The 20663-nt window shown below is 38.1% G+C and overlaps 1 protein-coding gene across 1 annotated transcript in view; it reads left to right on the top strand.

Annotated features, from left to right (window-relative positions):
• STK4 (serine/threonine kinase 4) overlaps nucleotides 1–20663 on the top strand; it is a 116549-nt gene that overhangs the window by 35296 nt on the left and 60590 nt on the right. The gene's annotated exons all lie outside the window — the stretch shown is intronic.

Below are 20663 nucleotides of genomic sequence, written 5' to 3'. Positions count from 1 at the left end.
TCTTCTAGTTTAAACTCATCTCTGTTTCTCTCCATATCTGGCTGATCCTTTTTTGCCTGTGACTAGGCCTAACACCTTGTGTTCAGCTCCTATCTTAGAGTGAAATTCTTGTGTCATTCAGTGCTCATGGTGCTTTATGTTTCATCCCCTAAACTCAAGATTAAGGCACTCTAGAAATCCCATGTTTGGTAATATACAAATTATCAACTAAATGCCATGTACTAGATTGCCCTTCTCCTCCCCTCCTGTTTTAAAAGTAGCCAGTATGATTTGTTAAGAATGTTCGTTTTGCAGTAATGAGCTACTGACCTCTAGTTCTTTTCATTGACTCTGAGTACTAAATCGTCTACTTGTCTTAAGGGGTTTAATTATGTAGACGATTATAATCACTGTGTAACACAACTAGGCCGACCTGTTAGCGTGTGTTGTGCATGCACATGTTAGGGAAATTGAAAATGTGCCCATTTTTATTTAAAGAATTAATTTTTTTCCAAATGTGATTTTCGTAATTCAAATGCTAATTCAATGAGTTGTTTATTCTTTTCAGTTTCTGAACTTGGATAGTTTTAGCATGTCTAATGAGAAACATGCATCTTTTATTATTATCATGAAGAGAACTATTTAAAAACCTAAGCAGTCACAGTCTGAGTAACATTAAATACAATTTGTTCACAGTCTGTTGCAGGTTTTGTAATTCTCCTTTTTGGATTACAGATTTGACAGATTTGCCACTTATTTTGAGATTTTTAAAAATTCCTTATTGTTTTAGGAGTTACTTAAATTTATCATTATGGAAAATTAAAATTTACATACATTTACACAGAATAATATAATGACCCCTCTAGACCTATATTACTCAGCTTCAGCAATGATCAACTCACTGCCCATCTTATTTCAGCCCCACCTCACCAAAAAGCAAATAGTAAACACTTTGTAAAAGTATTCATTTTTAAGGCCATAAAAAACAGCGAGAGGAGGAAGGGGAAAAAAAGATTCTTAAGGTAATGCAGGCTTCAAAGTCCTGATTTATAGGACATGCTATGATATCAGTGGTATTTTGGGCAAGATTTTTTTTTTCTGATAATAACTGTAGAAAATAGTAAAATGAATTAAAGTAAACCTCAGTCATCATACCATTTCTTTATAATTGACTTTAAGTATTTATTTATTTATTTATTTTTAACAGATAGGGTCTTATTCTTGCCCAGGTTAGCGTACAGAGGTATGATCAGCTCACTGTAACCTTGATCTCCTGGGCTCAAGCTATCCTCCCACCTCAGTCTCCCAAGTAGCTGGGAGTATGTATAGGTGTGCCCAGCTAATTTTTAAATTTTTTGTAGAGACAGGGTCTTGCTATGCTTTGGGCTCCTGGTCTTCAGTGATCATCCTGCCTTGGCCTCCCAAAGTGCTGGAATTAGAGGTGTGAGCCACCTCTCCTGGCCTGATTTAATATTTAATATTGGACCAGGTACAAGCCTGGGCTCAGATACTGATCTATGTGGTGTTAGATAATTCACTTTCCTCCTATGGGTCTCAGTGCCCTAATCAGTAAAATTAAATAATTACTAAACTTGTTTATTTTCATTGTCCCTTATTCCTCTAATAATCAACACATTTATAAAAATTGTGTAATTCATGACTTACAGAACTGAAATTTCTAGAGGTTAAAATTTGTGAAAATAGATAGACTTTCATTTAGTTCCTTATTTAAACCTCTATGAAATGTTTATCCTTGGAAATTAAAATTATAAATGTTAAGGGAGGCTATGCATGTGTGGCAGGGAGTATATGGGATACGGGAACCCTCCTTACCTTCCTCTCAGTTTTGCTGTGAACCTAAAACGTCTCTAAATTTTTTTTTTTTTTTTGGAAACAAGAGTCTCACTCTGTCGCCCAGGCTTGGAGTGCAATGGTGCGATCTTGGCTCACAGCAACCTCCACCTCCCGGGTTCAAGTGTTTCTCCTGCCTCAGCCGCCTGAGTAGCTGCGACTACAGGCATGTGCCGCCACACCCCGGCTAATTTTTTTGTATTTTTAGTAGAGATGAGGTTTCACCATGTTGGCCAGGCTGGTCTCAAACTCCTGACCTCACATGATCTGCCCGCCTCAGCCTCCCAAAGTGTGGGATTACAGGTTGAGCCACTGTTCCCGGCCTCTAAAAATGTCTTTAAAAAAATGATAACTGTTGGTTAGTCTGAGTGCAGTGGTTTTTACAACTAATTGATCACAACCAGCTTTTTCTTTTTTTTTTTTGTGGTGGAGTCTTGCTCTTTCGCCCAGGCTGGAGTGCAGTGGTGTGATCTTGGCTCACTGCAACCTCTGCCTCCTGAGTTCAAGTGATTCTCCTGCCTCAGCTTCCTGTGTAGCTGGGATTACAGGCATGTGCCACCATGCCTGGCTAATTTTTGTATTTTTAGTAGAGGTGGGGTTTCACCATGTTGGCCAGGCTGGTCTTGAACTCTTGACCTCAAGTGATCCCCCCATCTTGGCCTCCCCAAGTGCTGGGATTAAAAGTCATGAGCCACTGTGCCTGGCCACAACCAATTTTTTCTTTGTTTTTCTCCACTCCCACTGTTTCACTTGACTAGCCTTAAAAATAAAAATAAAAAATTAATAATCTTTTAAGAAATGTCTGTTCGTGTCCTTTGCCCAATTTTTCATGGATTTTTTTTTTTCTTGTAAATTTGTTTAAGTTCCTTGTAGATTCTGGATATTAGACTTTTGTCAGATGGGTAGATTGCAAAAGTTTTCTCCCTTTCTGTAGGTTGTCTGTTCACTCTGATGATAGTTTCTTTTGCTGTGCAGAGACTCTTTAATTAGATTCCATGTGTCAATTTTTGCTTTTGTTGGAATTGCTTTTGATATTTTTGTCATGAAATTCTTTCTTTCTCCTTTTTTATTCTTTTTTTTTTTTTTTCGAGACGGAGTCTTGCCCTGTCGCCCAGGCTGGAATGCAGTGGTGCGATCTTGGCTCACTGCAACCTCCACCTCCCGGGTTCAAGCGATCCTCCTGCCCCAGCCTCCCAAGTAGCTGGGATTACAGGCACGCGCCACTACACCCAGCTAATTTTTTTTTGTATTTTTAGTAGAGACGAGGTTTCACTATGTTGGTCAGGCTGGTCTCGAACTCTTGACCTCATGATCCGCCTGCCTTGTCCTCCCAAAGTGCTGGGATTACAGGCATGAGCCACCATGCCCAGCCTCCTTTCTTTCCTTCTGTTGGATTGATTGAGTCCTCACCACCATCACTTCCTTTTCCTTACCTTAATCCCCTCTTCCCACTCTCTTCTACCAACTGGCAAAGTGTATGCATAAGTATATGCTTACTTAAATTTCTACTTTCCTAATAAATTTCAAAGTTAATCAATATCTCTCTCCTCTTCCTGAATAAGAAAAAGGATTTAAGACACTTTGCCTTTTTTTCAAACTGCCTCTCTCATATTTTGTTATTGTTGTCTATTGCTTTGGTTCACCAGATTTTTAAAAACCATTAGCGGCTGGGCGCTGTGGCTCATGCCTGTAATCCCAGCACTTTGGGAGGCCGAGGCAGGTGGATCACGAGGTCAGGAGATCGAGACCATCCTGGCTAACACAGTGAAAACCCGTCTCTACTAAACAAAATACAAAAAATTAGCCGGACATGGTGGTGGGCACCTGTAGTCCCAGCTACTTGGGAGGCTAAGGCAGGAGAATGGCGTGAACCTGGGAGGCGGAGGTTGCAGTGAACCAAGATCGCGCCACTGCACTCCAGCCTGGGCGACAGAGCGAGACTCCGTCTCAAAAAAAAAAAAAAACACGTTAGCTACTATAATCATTATTTAGAGTCAATACAATTTATGAACATAGTGAGCTACTGATATGTTTGCTTACCTTTGCTTCTTTAAGCTTATACTTTGTCTTATGGGCTCATTTTTCTTCTCCTTTCAGTAGGGTGTAATGGGTAGCAAACTTTTATAATTTGTATGGTTAATAAAAGTCTTAATTTTTTTCTCTTTTTTGAATATAGTTTACTGAGGCATGGATTTCTAAGTTGACTCTTATTTTCTCTTTGTGCTTTGAAGAGATCATTTTGATATTTTCTGGTATCTGTTGATGGTGATGGAAATTCTGTTGTCAATATTGTTCTTTTGTAGATGATTTACTTTTTTCTCTTTTTTTCATTTTCCTGAATATTTTCTGTTTTAACTTATTGTCTCTATGTTGGATTTTTTTTTCTTCCTTCTAATACCGCTTCTTCTGGCTCTGTACTTTTCAATCTAAGGACCCAGGACTTTATTCAGTTTTGGAATATTCTCTTTGGTTTCTCTATTATTATTTTTTTTCTGGGATTTCTTTTTCTCCTTTTTAATTTCATTTTTGTTTCATTTTGTTTCGGATGTATGTATGTATGTATGTATGTATGTATGTATTCCCAGAAATGGGGTCTTGCTATGTTGCCCAGGCAGGTCTTGAACTCCTGGGCTCATCATCCTCCTACCTCAGTCTCCCAAGCAGCTGGGACTACAGGTGCATACCGCTGCTCTGGGCTTGTCTTACAGATTTTTTCTGTTTATCTCTTTGAAGATTTCAATTTCTCTTTTAAAAAAAAAACTTTCAGATCATGCTATTATTTTGTGTTTTTTGGGTCTAATTTTTCTGTTTATTGTGTTTGTTATCTCTCATATTGTTACATTTCTTCTTACACGTTATAATTTTTGTTTTTGAGCTTATGTTTGGTGAGAATTGTCTTGCTTGGAGGTCCTTTGTATTCCTTGGGTTGTACAGGCATCCCTAGGGCCCTATGGGGTATTTCTTTCTAGAGCAGTCTTTAGATTATTTCTCAGTTCCACATTGTACTTGTGGTACAGCCAAGGGAATTGTATTTCTAGAAGTTGATTTTTTCCACCTCTTACCTACCTAAGCAGAAGCCATTTGTAAGCCATCTTCTCAGGCTTCTGGGCAGTATTGTCCTGGCTCCTATCTTTATGCTGGGAATTGAGTTCTGGCTTCCCCCTTTAGAGGTTTGTCTTGCCTTCTGCCTTATCCTGATTGCTATTTGCACATCAGCCTTAAAGCTAAAGTCCTTGTGATTTGGTTTTCCCAGTAGGCCACTCGGCTCAGTGCTGTGGGTTTCTTTCCTGCTTTTGGCATCTGGAAGTTTTTGTTTTCTGGTTCTGAGCACTGTGGGTTGTTTTTTTGTTTGTTTGTTTGTTTTTTAAGTCTTGAGTTTCTGTGTGTTTATAACAGGAGGGGAGACCTTAGCACTTCAGCTCATTCCGTTATCTTAACTGTCTACAGAGATGATGTTTCTCCACTTTCTCTATAAAGGAACAGGTTCAGAGAGATTGTTACTTGTTCATGGTCACATGGCTAGTAAGTGGTGGAGCTGGAAATTGAAAGCGCTTCAGAGTTGGCCGGGTGCAGTAGCTCACGCCTGTAATCCCAGCACTTTGGGAGGCCATGGCGGGCAGATCACAGGGGTCAGAAGATCAAGACCAGCCTGGCCAATATGGTGAAACCCCATCTCTACTAAAAATACAAAAATTAGCCGGGCATGGTGGCGGGCGCCTGTAGTCCCAGCTACTCGGAAGGCTGAGGCAGGAGAGTAGCTTGAACCCAGGAGGTGGAAGTTGCAGTGAGCCAAAATCGTGCCACTGCACTCCAGCCTGGGTGACAGAGCGAGACTCTGTCTCAAAAAAACAAACAAACAAAAAAAAGAAAGCACGTCAGAGTCTATGCTGTCTTCATTCCACAGAGCTTCTGATTTGTTTTGGTTGCCTATTATATTCATAGGCATTAGATCCATAATAGAAAACTCATCATAGTTATGGTGATTCTGGTGCTGTCTTTCACTGAGAATCCAGGGATGGCTTTTGTTTGTTCAAAACAAGTATTTATTCATTTATTTATTTTAAAAATTTCAACTTTTATTTTACATACAGGGGGTACATGTGCAGGTTTGATGCATAAATATATTATACCCAGGTAATGAGCATAGTACCCAGTAGCTAGTTTTTCGACCCATGGTCCCCTTTCTCCCTCTCACCTCTAGTAGTCTGCAATGTCTGTTATTCTCGTGTTTATATCCATGTGTGCTCAGTGTTTAGCTCCCACTAAGTGAACAGATGCGGTATTTGGTTTTCTGTTTCTGTGTTAGTTCACTTAGAATTATGGCCTCCAACTCCATCCATGTTGCTGCAAAGGACATAATTGCATTTTTTTAACGGAGTCTTGCTCTGTCGCCCAGGCTGGAGTGTGTTGGCGCGACCTCAGTTCACTGCAACCTCTGCCTCCCAGGTTCAAGCAATTCTCCTGCCTCAGCCTCCTGAGTAGCTAGGATTACAGGCGTGTACCACCACACCCGGCTAATTTTTGTATTTTTAGTAGAGACAAGGTTTCACCATGTCGTCCAGGCTGGTCTTGAACTCCTGACCTCAAATGATCCACCTGCCATGGCCTCCCAAAGTGCTGGGATTACAGGTGTTAGCCACTGCGCCTGGCCTAATTGCATGCTTTTGTTATGGCTGCTTACATGGATGGTTGCATAGTATTCCATGGCATATATGTATCATATTTTCTTTATCCAGTCTGCTATTGATGGGCACCTAGGTTGATTCCATGTCTTTGCTATTGTGAATAGTGTGGTGGTAAACTCATCGTATGAGTGCATGTGCGTTTTTGGTAGAATGACTTATTTTCCTTTGGGTATATAGCCAGTAATGGGATTGCTGGGTCGAATGGGATTGCTGTTTTAAGTTCTTTGAGAAATTAGCAAACTGCTTTTCACAGTGGCTGAACTAACTTAACATTCCTACCAACAGTATATAACCATTCCCTTTTGTCCATAGCCTCACGAGCATCTGTTGTTTTCTGACCTTTTTTTTAGTGATAGCCATTCTTACGGGTATGAGATATCTATCTCATTGTGGTTTGGATTTGGATTTCTCTGATGATTAATGATGCTGAACATTTTTTGATATATTTGTTGGCCACTTGTATGTCTTCTTTTGAGAAGTGTCTGTTCATGTCCTTTGCCCATTTTTTAATGGAATTGTTTTTTGCTTGTTGATTTGTGTAAGTTTTTTTTTTTTATAGATTCTAGATATTAGACCTTTGTTGAATGTATCGTTTGTGAATATTTTCTCCCTTTCTGTAGGTTGTTTACACTGTTGACAGTTTCTTTTTTTTTTTTTGAGACGGAGTCTCGCTCTGTCGCCCAGGCTGGAGTGCAGTGGCGCAATCTCGGCTCACTGCAAGCTCCGCCTCCCGGGTTCACGCCATTCTCCTGCCTCAGCCTCTTCGAGTAGCTGGAACTACAGGCGCCCGCCACCACGCCCGGCTAATTTTTTGTATTTTTAGTAGAGACGGGGATTCACCGTGGTCTCGATCTCCTGACTTCATGATCCGCCCGCCTCGGCCTCCCAAAGTGCTGGGATTACAAGCGTGAGCCACTGCGCCTGGCCGACAGTTTCTTTTGCTGTTGTGCAGAAGCTCTTTAGTTTAATTAGGTCCCACTTGTCAAGTTTTGCTTTTGTTGCCATTGCTTTTGAGGACTTGGCCAAAAACTTTTTGCCAAGGCCGATGTTGTGAAGGGTATCGCCTAGGTTTTCTTTTTGGATTTTTATAGTTTGAGGTCTTACATTTAAATCTTTAATCCATCTTCACTTAATTTTTATATATGGTGAAAGATAAGGATCCACTTTCAGTCTTTTTAATATGGCTAGTCAGTTATCCCATTTATTAAATAGGGTGTCCTTTACCCATTGTTTGTTTTGTTGGCCTTGTCGAAGATCAGATGGTTGTAGGTGTGCAGCTTTATTTCTGAGTTTCCTATTCTGTTCCATTGGTTTATGTGTCTGTTGTTGTACCTGTACCAGAATAGCATTCTGGTTACTATAGTCTTATAGTTTGAAGTCAGGTAGTGCACTGCCTCTGGCTTTGTTCTTTTTACTTAGGATTGCTGTGGCTATTTGGGCTCTTTTTGGTTCCATATAAATTTTAGAATAGTTTTTTCTAGTTCCGTGAAGAATGTCATTGGCAATTTTATAGGAATAGTATGGAATCTGTAAATTGCTTCGGAGAGTATATGCATTTTAATTATATTGATTCTTCCTATCCATGAGCATACAGTGTTTTTCCATTTATTTGTGTTGTGTCTGATTTCTTTCAGCAGTGTTTTGTAGTTCTCGTAGAGATCCTTCACTTCCTTGGTTACCTGTATTCTTAGGTATTTCATTTTCTTTGTGGCTGTTGTAAGTAGGATTGTGTTCTTGATTTCACTGTCAGCCTGGCCATTGTTTATGTATAGAAATGCTACTGATTTTTGTACATTTTTTTATCCTGAAACTTCACTAAAGGTGCTTATCAATTCTAGTAGCCTTTTGGCAGAGTCTTTAGGATTTTCTAGGTATAGAATCATATTGTCAGAAAAGAGAGATAGTTTGACTTCTTCTTTTCGTATTTGAGTGCACTTTATTTCTTTCTTTTGCCTGGTTCCTCTGGCTAGGACTTCCCAATTATTTATTTGTTTATTTATTTTTTTCTGAGACGGAGTCTTGCTCTGTTGCCCAGGCTGGAGTGCAGTGGTGTGATCTCGGCTTATTGCAACCTCTGCCTCCTGGGTTCAAGCGATTCTCCTGCCTCAGCCTCCTGAGATTGGTATTACAAGTGCATGCCACCACACCCGGCTAATTTTTATGTTTTTAGTAGAGATGGGGTTTCACCATATTGGTCAGGCTGGTCTCAAACTCCTGACCTCGTGATCCGCCTGCCTCTGCCTCCCAAAGTGCTGGGATTACAGGCATGAGCCACTGTGCCTGGCCTCCCAATTATTTATTATATGTAACTTATGTGTTATACTCAATAGGATAGATGTTATAACTGCTAATAATAATTATTAGTGATTAGGCACTTAATATATACCACACACTGTCCTTTAAGCATTTATCCTTTAAGCATTTATCCTTTAAGCATTTCACATATTTTGATCATTACAACCATGCTGTGTGGTAAATAGAACCACTCCCTGTTTAATAGCAGTTGAAATCCAATTGCAGTTGCAGAGATTAAGTAACATGCTTGTGATTATATAATGAGTAACAGAAAAGCCAAGATTTGAACCCAGATATGTTTGATTTCAGAGGTTATGTTCTGAATCATTAGATTATACTACTTCTAGCAGAGCCCCTTTATCAAGTGTTGGGAGCTGGGACTAAGGCTTATGTTACAGATCATGTGTTGGTAAATCTCAGCTTGTAGTAATGTACTTCTCCTTGCTGGTTGTTTTGATAACCAGTTACTCTACATATGTCCTCAGTATTTCCAGAAGGAAAGGACAGATGGTTTTCAGAGGGGGCATGCCTCTGATAAGCTAATGATATTGTTACCTCTGAGGGGATTTGTTTTGGATGTATATATCTGAATCCATAGGAAGGAGTCAGATTGCAGTTGGAGGGAAGGAATTAAGGTGGGATTTGATTGATTTTAAGTGGCCTCAAGCATACATGTGAGAACGAAAGAGGCAAACCATGGTCCACGTTACTTTGAAAACCTGTGTCTGGATAAAATATTAGATTGGGGATTTTGGAAGGCTTCTTCTATTTGTCTAGATATGTTCTTGTTTTTGTTGTTGTTTTTGTTTTTGAATAAGGGCTCTAGAATAACCTTGTTTACCTCCCCAAACAGCAGGACACATTATTGAAGTGACATGAGAGGGTCTGTGTCAGTGTTAGGATCATTGTGCTTTCTCTGGGCCAGCAGAGGGAGCTCTGTATTAAGTTAATGGGTTATAACTGTGTTCCCATTTGAGTTCATAAATCCCCTTTATATAAAGGTAGGCTTTATGCTAGAACAAGACCATTATTTATTCATTCTTAAGTGTATTTTAAGTAACCGCAGTGACACTAGGGCAATGTCTTTATTTTATTTAGTTGGGAGATTGGATACCTCATACTTGGCAAAGTTCAAATAAGAAGTCAGCCAAAACATCTCAAAATAGTCACTTTTTCTCTCCCTTCCCAGATTTCTCAGTGGAATTGACACAATTGGTGTTCTTTTTCTGTAGCATGGTACCATGCATATAGTTTTTAAACTGTAATCAGCTAAAATGGCCTTACTTGAATAATTCAATAAATTTTTTAAAAAATCTAATAATTCTTGTGTAGAATTGACTTGAAAAATATATATATGTATACATACAAATATATATATATTTTTAAGTTAAGTTGTTGGGAGCCAGGACTAAGGCTTATGTTACAGTAAATTACAGTAAAAATATATATATTCCTGATATAGATCAGGAATTTGTTTTTGTTTACAATATGAGCTCCAGTAGTCTGTTTTATTTTTCCATCTGAAAGACTTGCTTCCCCCCTCTATCCAGGTCTTTGATCCTGTCACCTTCTCAGTCCTTCTTTGACCATTTGTCTGCAATAGATTTCCCATCCCCTTCTTATTTTTCTTTTCATCACAGATTACTTCTTGAAATTTATATCACTATTCTCCCATATAAATTTTGTTTTGTTTTGTTTTTGAGATGGAGTCTTGCTCTGTCACCAGGCTAGAGTGCAGTGGCGCGATCTCAGCTCACTGCAACCTCTGCCTCCTGGGTTCAAGCGATTCCCCTGTCTCAGCCTCCCAAGTAGCTGGGACTACAGGCGCACGCCACCATGCCCGGCTAATGTTTTGTATTTTAGTAGAGATAGGGTTTCACCGTGTTGGCCAGGGTGGTCTCAATCTCCTGACCTCGTGATCTGCCCACCTTGGCCTCCCAAAGTGCTGGGATTACAGGCGTGAGCCACTGCACCCGGCCTCTCCCATATAAATTTTAGGATCAGTATATCAAATTTTATAAAATACTACTGGAATTTTGACTTAATTGCATTGGATACATAGATTAATTAGGCAGAATTGACATCTCTATGTTAATTCTTTCTATGTATGAATGTGGTTTATTTATCTTTCAATCTGTTTGGTCTATCTTTTATAGTCTTAGATAATTTTATAATTGTCCCACAAAGATGTTTTAGAGCTTTTTGTTAAATTTATTTTTAGATACTTATTTGTTGCTATTACAAATGGCATAGTGTAAAAAACTTTTGTTTCTAACATTTTTCTTGTATAGACAACTACTGTAGGCATTTATGGACTGTTTTATTCATTGTAACCGGTTTATGGAGATTTCCTTTTTAAGAAAATGGAGACAGTCTTATTGTCTGTGAATTATGATTATAGTTTTTCCTTTTGATCTTTATATACGATTTTCTTCTTCTTCTTTTTTTTTTTTTTTTGAGACACTATCTCACTCTGGAATGCAGTGGTGCGATCCTAGCTCACTGCAGCCTTGAATTCCTGGGGCCAAGCAATCCTCCTGCCTTAGCCACCTGAGTAGCTGGGACCACAGGCATGTGCCACCACACCCGTGATTTTTTTTTTTTTTTTTTGTAGAGATGAGATCTCCCTATGTTGCCCAGGCTGGTCTGGAACTCCTGGGTGCAGGTAATCCTCTTTCCTCAACCTCCCAAAGTACTGGGATTACAGGTGTGAACCACCAAGCCTGGCCAAGGTTTTTTTTTCTTATTAAGACCTCCAATACGGTGTTGCATAGTAGAGCTGGTAGTGGACATTCTTGTCTTGTTGCTCACTTTAAAGAAAATTCTTGGGATTTTTTACCATCGAGTCTGATTTTGCAGCAGAATTTGGTCGATACCCCTTAACAGGCTAAATAAGTTTTGGTCTATTTTTAGTTTAAGAGGTTTTATTAAAAAAAAATATTTAATTGATATTGTTTTGTCTTTTTTTAATTTGAATAGTTAGCTTTTTAATTTTCTTGCTTACTAATACATTTAATCAAAATTGTAACTTTTTCTCTTAGTTCTGTTTTAGCTGTATTCCATACATTTTCATATGTGGTATGTTGTAAATATTTTTTTCCAGTCTGTAGTGCTTGTGCTATACACATTTATTTTTTAACCCATGAGTTATTCAGAAGTGTTTTTTAATAGCAAATGTATGATTTTAAAAAACTGCTTATTTAAAATTTTTAATTTATAGAATGGCAGTTGAAGAATGTGGTCTGTGTTATATCAATTCTTTGTTATTTTTTGAGACATTGTGGCCTATCATGTTATTAATTTTCATTAAATGTGTTTTGTGTGTCTTAAAAATAATGTATTTTCTAATTGTTTGGTGCAGGAATCTATGCAATTGGCAATCAGTTGCTAATTGTCTTTCATTTGTCTATTCTTTACCAATTTTTGATACTTGATCTTTTAGCTTCTGAAGGAGATTTGTTAAAATTGTTAAATTGTTAAAATTGTCACTGTGTGGTTGTGGGTTTTGTTAATTTTGGTATTACTAACATATGTCATCCAAAGTAATATATTGGTGGCACTGAATACAATTGGTAGTACTGTGAAAATGATGGAATTTTTTACATATTTTCTGTTTTATATTAAATTATATATTTTTCTTTTATCTTAATATGCAGAAAAATAGTTTCACCATTATCCGTTTTCAAGCAACCATTTTTTTTAAAGGAGAAGAATTTCTTGTTTTATTTGATCATTATGAAATAGGGTGTTAATATTTAGAGCTAAAATGAAAACGGTCCAGGATGCGTGGCTCATGCCTGTAATCTCAGCACTTTGGGAGGCCGAGGTGGGTGGATCACTTGAGGTCAGGAGCTCGAGACCAGCCTGACCAGCATGGCGAAACCCCATCTCTACTAAAAATACAAAAAATCAGCGGGGCGTAGTGGGGCGTGCCTGTAATCCCAGCTACTAAGGAAGCTGAGGCAGGAGAATCGCTTGAACCCGGGAGGTGGAGATTGCAGTGGGCCAAGGTCGTACACTACACTCCAGCCTGGGTGACAGAGCAAGACTGTCTCAAAATAAAATAAAAAGGATTAATTTTATACTTGATGTAGAAAGAATCCAAACTTTTACAACATTATTAAATATTTAAAAAGTAAATTATATGTTTGAAAGCAAAAAAAAAAATTTTTTTTTAGAGGCAGAGATAACAAAAACATTTTGGAGCAACTGAAGTAGCTTGATTTGCACAGATTTGTAGTTTAGCAGTTAAATGCTTTTGCCCTGTGTGAGGAAATGACAAGCCAAAGGATGGCCACTTGTAATAACATGTACTCATCCACTAAAGATTTGACATGCGGCGGTTCTTCCTCTCAGGATTCATTGGCGATAATGTCATGGTTTTCTTGTCCTTACCACATTTGCAAGAGATGCCTAGCCCTGGTCACCCCTCCTCATCTCCAGGCTTAATAGGTCAATGGGAGGCAGAACTTGGACTACTAATTGAAGGAATGTTTCCCCTGACCAAGCCTTCAAATTAGATTCAGTGAATTGAAGGGAGTGAGATGATGATTCCTCTTTAAAACTTGTACTTAGTGCATAAGATTCTAATTTTTCTCCCAGAGCAACAGCCACATTAATCTCTTTGAAATAGAATTTTAAAGCATAATGACATAATTAAGTTAGGGCAACTAAGAGACATGTTTTAGTTAAATTACTGAGATAGTATTTTGTGGTAAAAACATTATGTGTTTATAGTTCCTCAGAAAGTCCTAAGTTTCATGAAGGCACCTATTGTTGCTGTGAGTTTCCTCATGTTGAAATCAGGTGAAAGGCTAGGCTGTTGTCAAAATGATTTTACTTCAACACCGTCCATCAGATACTGATTTCAGAGCTGCATAAGATGGGAATTCTTGACTCAGAGCCTATTTTCTTTCCATCTGCAGTTTGAAAGGGGTTGTTAGAACATTGTCTCCCTTGTGTGTTATCTGTCTTATTCTCTCTGACTCAGATTATGGCATTTGCAAGTACAGTAATTAGGACATAAAGTACTGCAAGTATTTTAACACTTCTTTTACCACAGTAGCCTTACTGTCCAATTTCTAATCCCTTCGGGATTTAAACATCTATCATCAGAGTATTGTGTTAGTGTATGCTTGCCACTCACAGTCAGCATCATATGAGAGTTTCAGACAGCGTTAATGCAGTTATGCACCCCAAAACTAAAGCTGAAAACATTTGATTTTGTTGGAACCCTATCTCTGAGTAAGGGCAAGAGAAGGACAAAGGAGTAGTGGAGTGAACATTGATTTTTAGCGTCAGTGTCTTTGGCTTGAAACTTCGCTCAGGGTCTTACAGACTACATGACCTTGGTCAAGTTCTTTCTTTTTTGAACCTTAGTTTCCTGGTCTGAAAAAATGGGGTATGAAAATTCCTATTTTGTAATTTTGTCAAGATGATATGAGATCTTTGTATGTGTAAAATAGTGTGTAAATGCTCAAAAATGGTAGGTATTATAATAAGTCTTTTAATGTATGAGAGTGTTTTTTTCATTGGACCTAAACATTTCTTCAACCAGTGCTACTTTTCTTCTTCCTAATTCCTTTTCTCTTGATAGTTAGTTTTTACTTTTAGTTTTTACTCTTGGTATTAATGGTGTTTTGTAAGTGCCACCCCAAGAATGCCTGAGTGCTGACATGAACATGGTTGAGCTAAGGGAAGGTCACTTGTCAGTTTCAGTAACATTTTACCATTGTGCCGAGAAGAGAGAGGGAGGCTCTGTGTGGTGTGTGTGTGTGTGTGTGTGTGTGTGTGTGTGTGTGTGTCTGTGTTTTAAATTCCTTGGCAATAAGATGATACGTGTTTTGAGAATCTGTTAAATAGCTCAGAATACAAGATGACAGATTTTTAAGAGGGCTAGACTTTAGATACACATGAGCCTTCTTTGTAAAGTTTCAGCCTCTTATCTTAATACAGTGGAATTTATTACCGACTGGATTTTTTTTCCATCCCCGAAAGATAACCGCTGTGGTTCACCGTGCATTTTATCAGTAGCTCCCTCGTGGGTGAGATTTACAATAGAAGAGCAGACATCTTGGTACTTAGGTTTTTCTCAGAGTTTCAAAAATAATTCAAGGTTGTCCTGCCAGAGTGGAGACTAAATCCTAATTGTTTGTGCAGTTTTTCTTATTGTATCCAGATGTTGGGCCCCCTTTTATCTTTGGAAACCATTGGCATTCTTGATTCTTTTGGAATGAGCCAAAAAGCACAGACTCCTGGTGCCTGAAAATTCATTCAGAACACCCTGCCAGACCACATTTTAGGATATGAAAGTACCAGATCTCAGTGTAACTTGGGTGAAGGGCTCAAGGCCTATATATTTTGAAAGATAGCTACTCCAGTATAGTTATATTGGTAAAAGGAGAGCCAAGAACAGCCGTGGAGGAAATACATTTTTCAAGAGAGGGCAGTAGCATAATGGTAATGAGGAACATAGGAAAGTGAATCACAAAAGATATACTTTGGTCCTTAAACCTAAGAGGCAGATAAATATTTCTTCATCAGTTAGTGGAATATATTATTTCTCTGGTGCTCTAAGCTTGCTGTTCTGACCTTTTTTTCAGCAAGAAAATGGAGATACATTTTAAAATATCAATTTAAATGGATCTATAAAGAAAAAGCAGATGATTCTTTTCAAATGTTTATGCCCTAGAAATATCAATTTGGAATCAGTATTTGTTTATAATGAATATTTAATGCCAACCAAGAAGCATTTATTAGATAGTCACCATGTGTCATTAACGTGTAGAGTATGAAAACCAAATGAGGCATTCACCGCTTTCAGTAACTTATATATTAAAAGGGGAAGATGACATTTGTCATTATCAAATACTTATGGCATGTGTACTGTTCTAATTGTTCTAATTCCTTATGTGTATAGAGCATTACTCTAGGCGCTTCAAATAATAGTATTCGATAATGACGCAATGTAGGAGAAAGGACCTCCACATATGAAGGTAATGATATACTAAGACAAATGCTAGGTAAGTGGTACAGGAAAGCGTTAAAGGATTTGTGAAAAGGAAGGCAATGACTCAGATATGCAGGAAGGCTGGGGAAGGATGTTACAGGCAGGTGCAAAGTCAGAAAGGTAGAAATGTGTTTTCATTATTCAGGTTGGCTGAAGCAGATGTGGGTGTTGATTGGATTTTGGAAGACTTTGAATTCGAAAATAAGGAGTTTGAACCTGATTCTCCTGTTAATAGGGTATCTGAAGACACTTTGACTAGGAAAGTGATAAAATGGAGTTTCAAAAGACTGTAAAAGGTGAGACCAATTAGGAAATTCTTGCAAGAACCAAGATGTGGACCATTCTCACCTGTGAACATTTTTTTTATCTTTTTAGATGTGCTGCCACTATTGCTGTAGTTAGTAACCCTTTGAATTTTGGATTTAGATCTCTTTGAATTGACATATTTCAGTTCACCAGAATTAAAACAGCTAGAGCACCATTGCCCAGAAATTAAGTCCATTCATATAGAGGCAATTACCAAAACTGCTTAACTGGAAGAGTTATTCTGGGCTCCAGGGAACCTTATAACTTATGATTCCAGCAATTCTTAGTGGTTTCAAAGGACATTCAAAGGAATATTTATGGCCATACACAGCTACTTGGATAGTAACCAGTGTAATGAAATGAGCTGATACATGTAAAGCACTTAGATGCCTGGTAACAAAAACAAAACCCAAAACCACACACTCATAACAAATGTTAGAAAAAAACAAACCCTGTGATAAGAATTGCACATTAAGGCATATTATTCCAAGCCAGAGGAAAACATTTGCAGGATTACCAGAGTTTTTTTTTTTTTTTTCCTGCAAACATTCATGCATGAAACAGAGAAAAAAAGGCAGGCTCTGCCCAGTTCTCTGGTTTGCACAGAATTAATTACAATTTAAGTAGAAAAGAGTCATTTTAGGAATTAAGGAAATAGTAGGTCGACCATTGTGGTTTACTTAGTGACAGTCTGGAAAATGGAGGTTTGAAATTGAAGGTCATGAAGTTTAAGGTCTAGTAGATGGTCATTCCAGTGGAACAGTGGGCTTCAGTCTTTGGTCAAGGTCCTTCGCAGTTATGACTACCCAGGCATTATGTTGTAGTTCATATGAATCCAGAAATAAGAGCAAATAGTAAAGGAAAGGTGTCTTGCTGCTTAAAAAAAATTGAGTTACTGACATATAATTTACACACCATACAATTTATTCATTTAAAGTGTACAGTTTAATGGTTTTTAGTTTATTCACAGAGTTGTGCAACCATCACCACAATCTAATTTTTAAAATTCTATCTAATTTTTAAAGTTCTACTTTTTTTTTTTTTTAATTTGGAGACAGGATCTTGGTCTGTTGCCCAGGCTGAAGTGCAGTGGCATCTGCAGTCTTGAACTGGGCTCAAGTGATCCTTCTTCCTTAGCCTCCTGAGTAGTTGGGACTACAGGTGTGCACCACTATGCCCGGCTAATTTAAAAAAAAATTTTTTTGTAGAGACAGGGTCTCACTATGTTGCTCAGGCTAGTCTCGAACTTGTGGCCTCAAGCCATCCTCCTGCCTTGGCCACCTGAAATGCTGGGATTACAGGCATGAGCCACCATGCCTGGCCACTATTTTTAAATTGAGATATAATTTATATGTCATAAAATTTGCGATTTTAAAGCATAGAATTCAGTGTTTTTTTTAGGATATTAACAAGGTGTTGCAAGTTTAAGCACTATTGAATTCAAGACATTTTTATCATGCCCTCAAAAAACTCTAATCCTGTTAGCAGTCACTTCTCATTCGCCTCTCACCCACAGGCAACCATTAATCTACTTTGTGTCTCTATAGATTTGCCTATTTTGGACATTTTATGTAAATGGAATCATATAACATGTGGCCTTTTGAGAATGGTGTCTTTCATTTTGCATAATGTTTTTGAGGTTTATCCATGTTATAGCATGTATCACTATTTCTTTTTGTTGCCGAATAATATTCCACTGTATGGATACACTGCATTTTGTTTATCTGTTCATCAGCTGATAGACATTTGGGTTGTTGGTTCCATCTGCTTTTACATAGCATTTTTCAAAGAAAAATAAATGGAAGATACAGTTGCTTATGAATTCACTGCTTTGTCTGTAGGCTTAGACAGATTGCTCATTTAGCTTGACAAATGCTGCTTACAAAGAAAAATAGGCCAGTCTTAGTATAGGAATTCATGCATTGCCGGCATCAGATAAAAGAATCAGAGCAAGATGTGGTATTTTCAAGGCTTGATTTCTCTCTTCAGTCCATTCTTTCTACGGCTTTAGGTTTCTTGTATTATCATTCAGCTGAACATCTTTATTTCTTGGGATACATCTGAAAAAATACGCTAGCTCAAGTTAAAACAAAAAACCCACTAGCTAGCTGAAGCCCTGGGGTACAGCATGGCCTTTAATCAGCTTGGAATGATTCTCTTATGCTTTTCAAACTGACAAGCTGCTGTCCAGCACACTTGATCATCTATCTAGCTAACGGGTGCTGAAAGAAAGGTTCAAAGATAAGGTTACTGGGAAAATTACATTTCCCTACTCTTTCTGCACTTAGTTTAATGGCAGTTCTAACATGTCAAGAATCTTTATTTTGATTTTAGAGACTGTACAATATGAGATGTAGCTCACTAAACTTAAAACCTGACATTTGGCATTCAAATCCCATCCTTGTTGGTTACTAGCTTAGAAATCTGCAAATTTCTCACTTGTGAAACGGGCATAATAACACATATCTCAAAAGAATCTTTGAGGATTAAGTGATATAGTACATTTTCTGGCACTTAGTAGATACCTATTGAGTGTAAGGCTTTTCCCCCTCTACTTTATATGGTGGTCATGCAGTTTGGATGTGCAGTTTGGATGAGACCATTATGTGAAAGCACCTAGTAGAAAGCCTGAAATTTAGAAGGTATTTAGTGAATATTAGTTGAATTTGAACCTAAGTTTCCAAAGAATAGAACTCTTTTTCCAGATTTAGGGGTGTATGTTTATATGTGTGTGTGTGTGTGTGTGTGTGTGTGTGTGTATGTGTATGTTTATGTGAAAGAGAGAGAGATGCTGAAACTGTATCAGTTAGCTTTTGCTGCATTATAAACCACCCTGAAATTTAGTGGTTTAAAATAGCCATTTTATTTAACTTGATTCATGATTCTGTAGGTTGGCAATTAGGTTGGACTCAGGTAGGCAGGCAATTCTGGTCTGAGCTGGTTAGCCGTGCTCAGTGGTCAGCTGGTGCAATAACAGCTGGGGATGGCTGATTTATTTGTTGAGACATTTGTTGACTTGGGCCTCTCCACATAGTATTTCACCATCTAGCAGGCTCAATCAGTTTTATTTATATGATAGTAAAATATACAAGACTTTTTTTTTTTTTTGAGACAGGGTCTTGCTCTGTTACCCAGGCTGGAGTGCAGTTGTGCGATCATAGCTTACTGCAGCCTTGACCTCCTGGGCTCAGGTGATCCTCCTGTCTCAGCCTCCCAAATATTTGAGACCACAGGTGCATGCCACCACACCCAGCTAATTTTTTTTTTTTTATACTTTAAGTTCTAGGGTACATGTGCACAATGTGCAGGTTTGTTACATATGTATACATGTGCCATGTTGGTATGCTGTACCCATTAACTCGTCATTTATATTAGGTATATCTCCTAATGATATCCCTCCCCCCTCCCCCCACCCCATGACAGGCCCCACGCACCCAGCTAATTTTTTTAAAAAATTATTATTTGTAGAGACCAAGTCTTGCTATGTTGCCCAGGCTAGTCTCGAACTCCTGGGCTCAAGTAGTCCTCCCACCTTGGCCTCCAAAGTGGTGGGATTACAAGCATAAGCCACCATGCCCAGCCTACACAAGAATTTTTAAGTCTCTTCTTGCTATACATTTGCTATTGTCTCAATGACCAAAGCAGGTTACATAGCCAGGCCCAGAGTCATTGTGAGAGGGCATAAGGTAAGGATGAAGATACCAAGAGGAAATTGTTGTGGCCATTTTTAAAAACAATTTATCATATACTAACTGTGATAGGAATGCAAATCCGTTTACTGAGAATTATTATCAGTCTATAAAATCAGACTTAGAACAGGTGCTGCAATTTAGTGACAGTGTTATTCGCAATAGGAATGCTGTCTTCTTCATATAAACTTAACATGTCAGTAAAGCACTCTCACACATAAGGAAAGAACCATTATGGTGGAGGCATTTAATTTCTGGAATCACTAAATACAAGGATCAGCTAACTATTTTTGAGTGTCTGCTGTTTCTTGCCAGTTAAGGTGGCTTCCCCTATCAGTGAGTTCATTCAATTTTTCACTTTAGTTCCATAAAATGTTATTATCATCTGAATCTCTAGATGATATCTTTATTACAGTTTGAGTCACCTCTTCCATCTGTTAAACCACCAACAACAAAAAATCCAAAGAATCAGAGATATTCTTGTCACTAAAATATTTCTTGAGTCTTAACTATTTTTCACTTTGGTCTTTGCTTTATGCCTGTACAGATCTAGTTGTAGCATGTTTTAGATTAGAGGCATCCAGTATCATAATCCTACTAGAGATAAGAACTTCTTCTTTTGAATAGTTATTAATAACTGAGCATAAATATGTTTTCATATGCTACTGCCAAGTCATAAAATCATGGAATTTTTCAAAGCTGCGTGGAACATTAGATATAATCTGGCCCTGTGTCTTCTTTTTGCAGATTGGGAACCTGTGGTTTTACCAAGATCATATAGTCAGAACCGGAATCTAAATCTTTGAACTGCAGGATAGGGATTTACTTTCCATTTTTTTTTTTATTGTG

Source organism: Nomascus leucogenys, chromosome 13 (assembly GCF_006542625.1).
Source record: "Nomascus leucogenys isolate Asia chromosome 13, Asia_NLE_v1, whole genome shotgun sequence".
Lineage (NCBI taxonomy): Eukaryota > Metazoa > Chordata > Mammalia > Primates > Hylobatidae > Nomascus > Nomascus leucogenys.
Note: the sequence above shows the minus strand (reverse complement) of the source record. Positions and strands in the feature narration are given on the sequence as shown.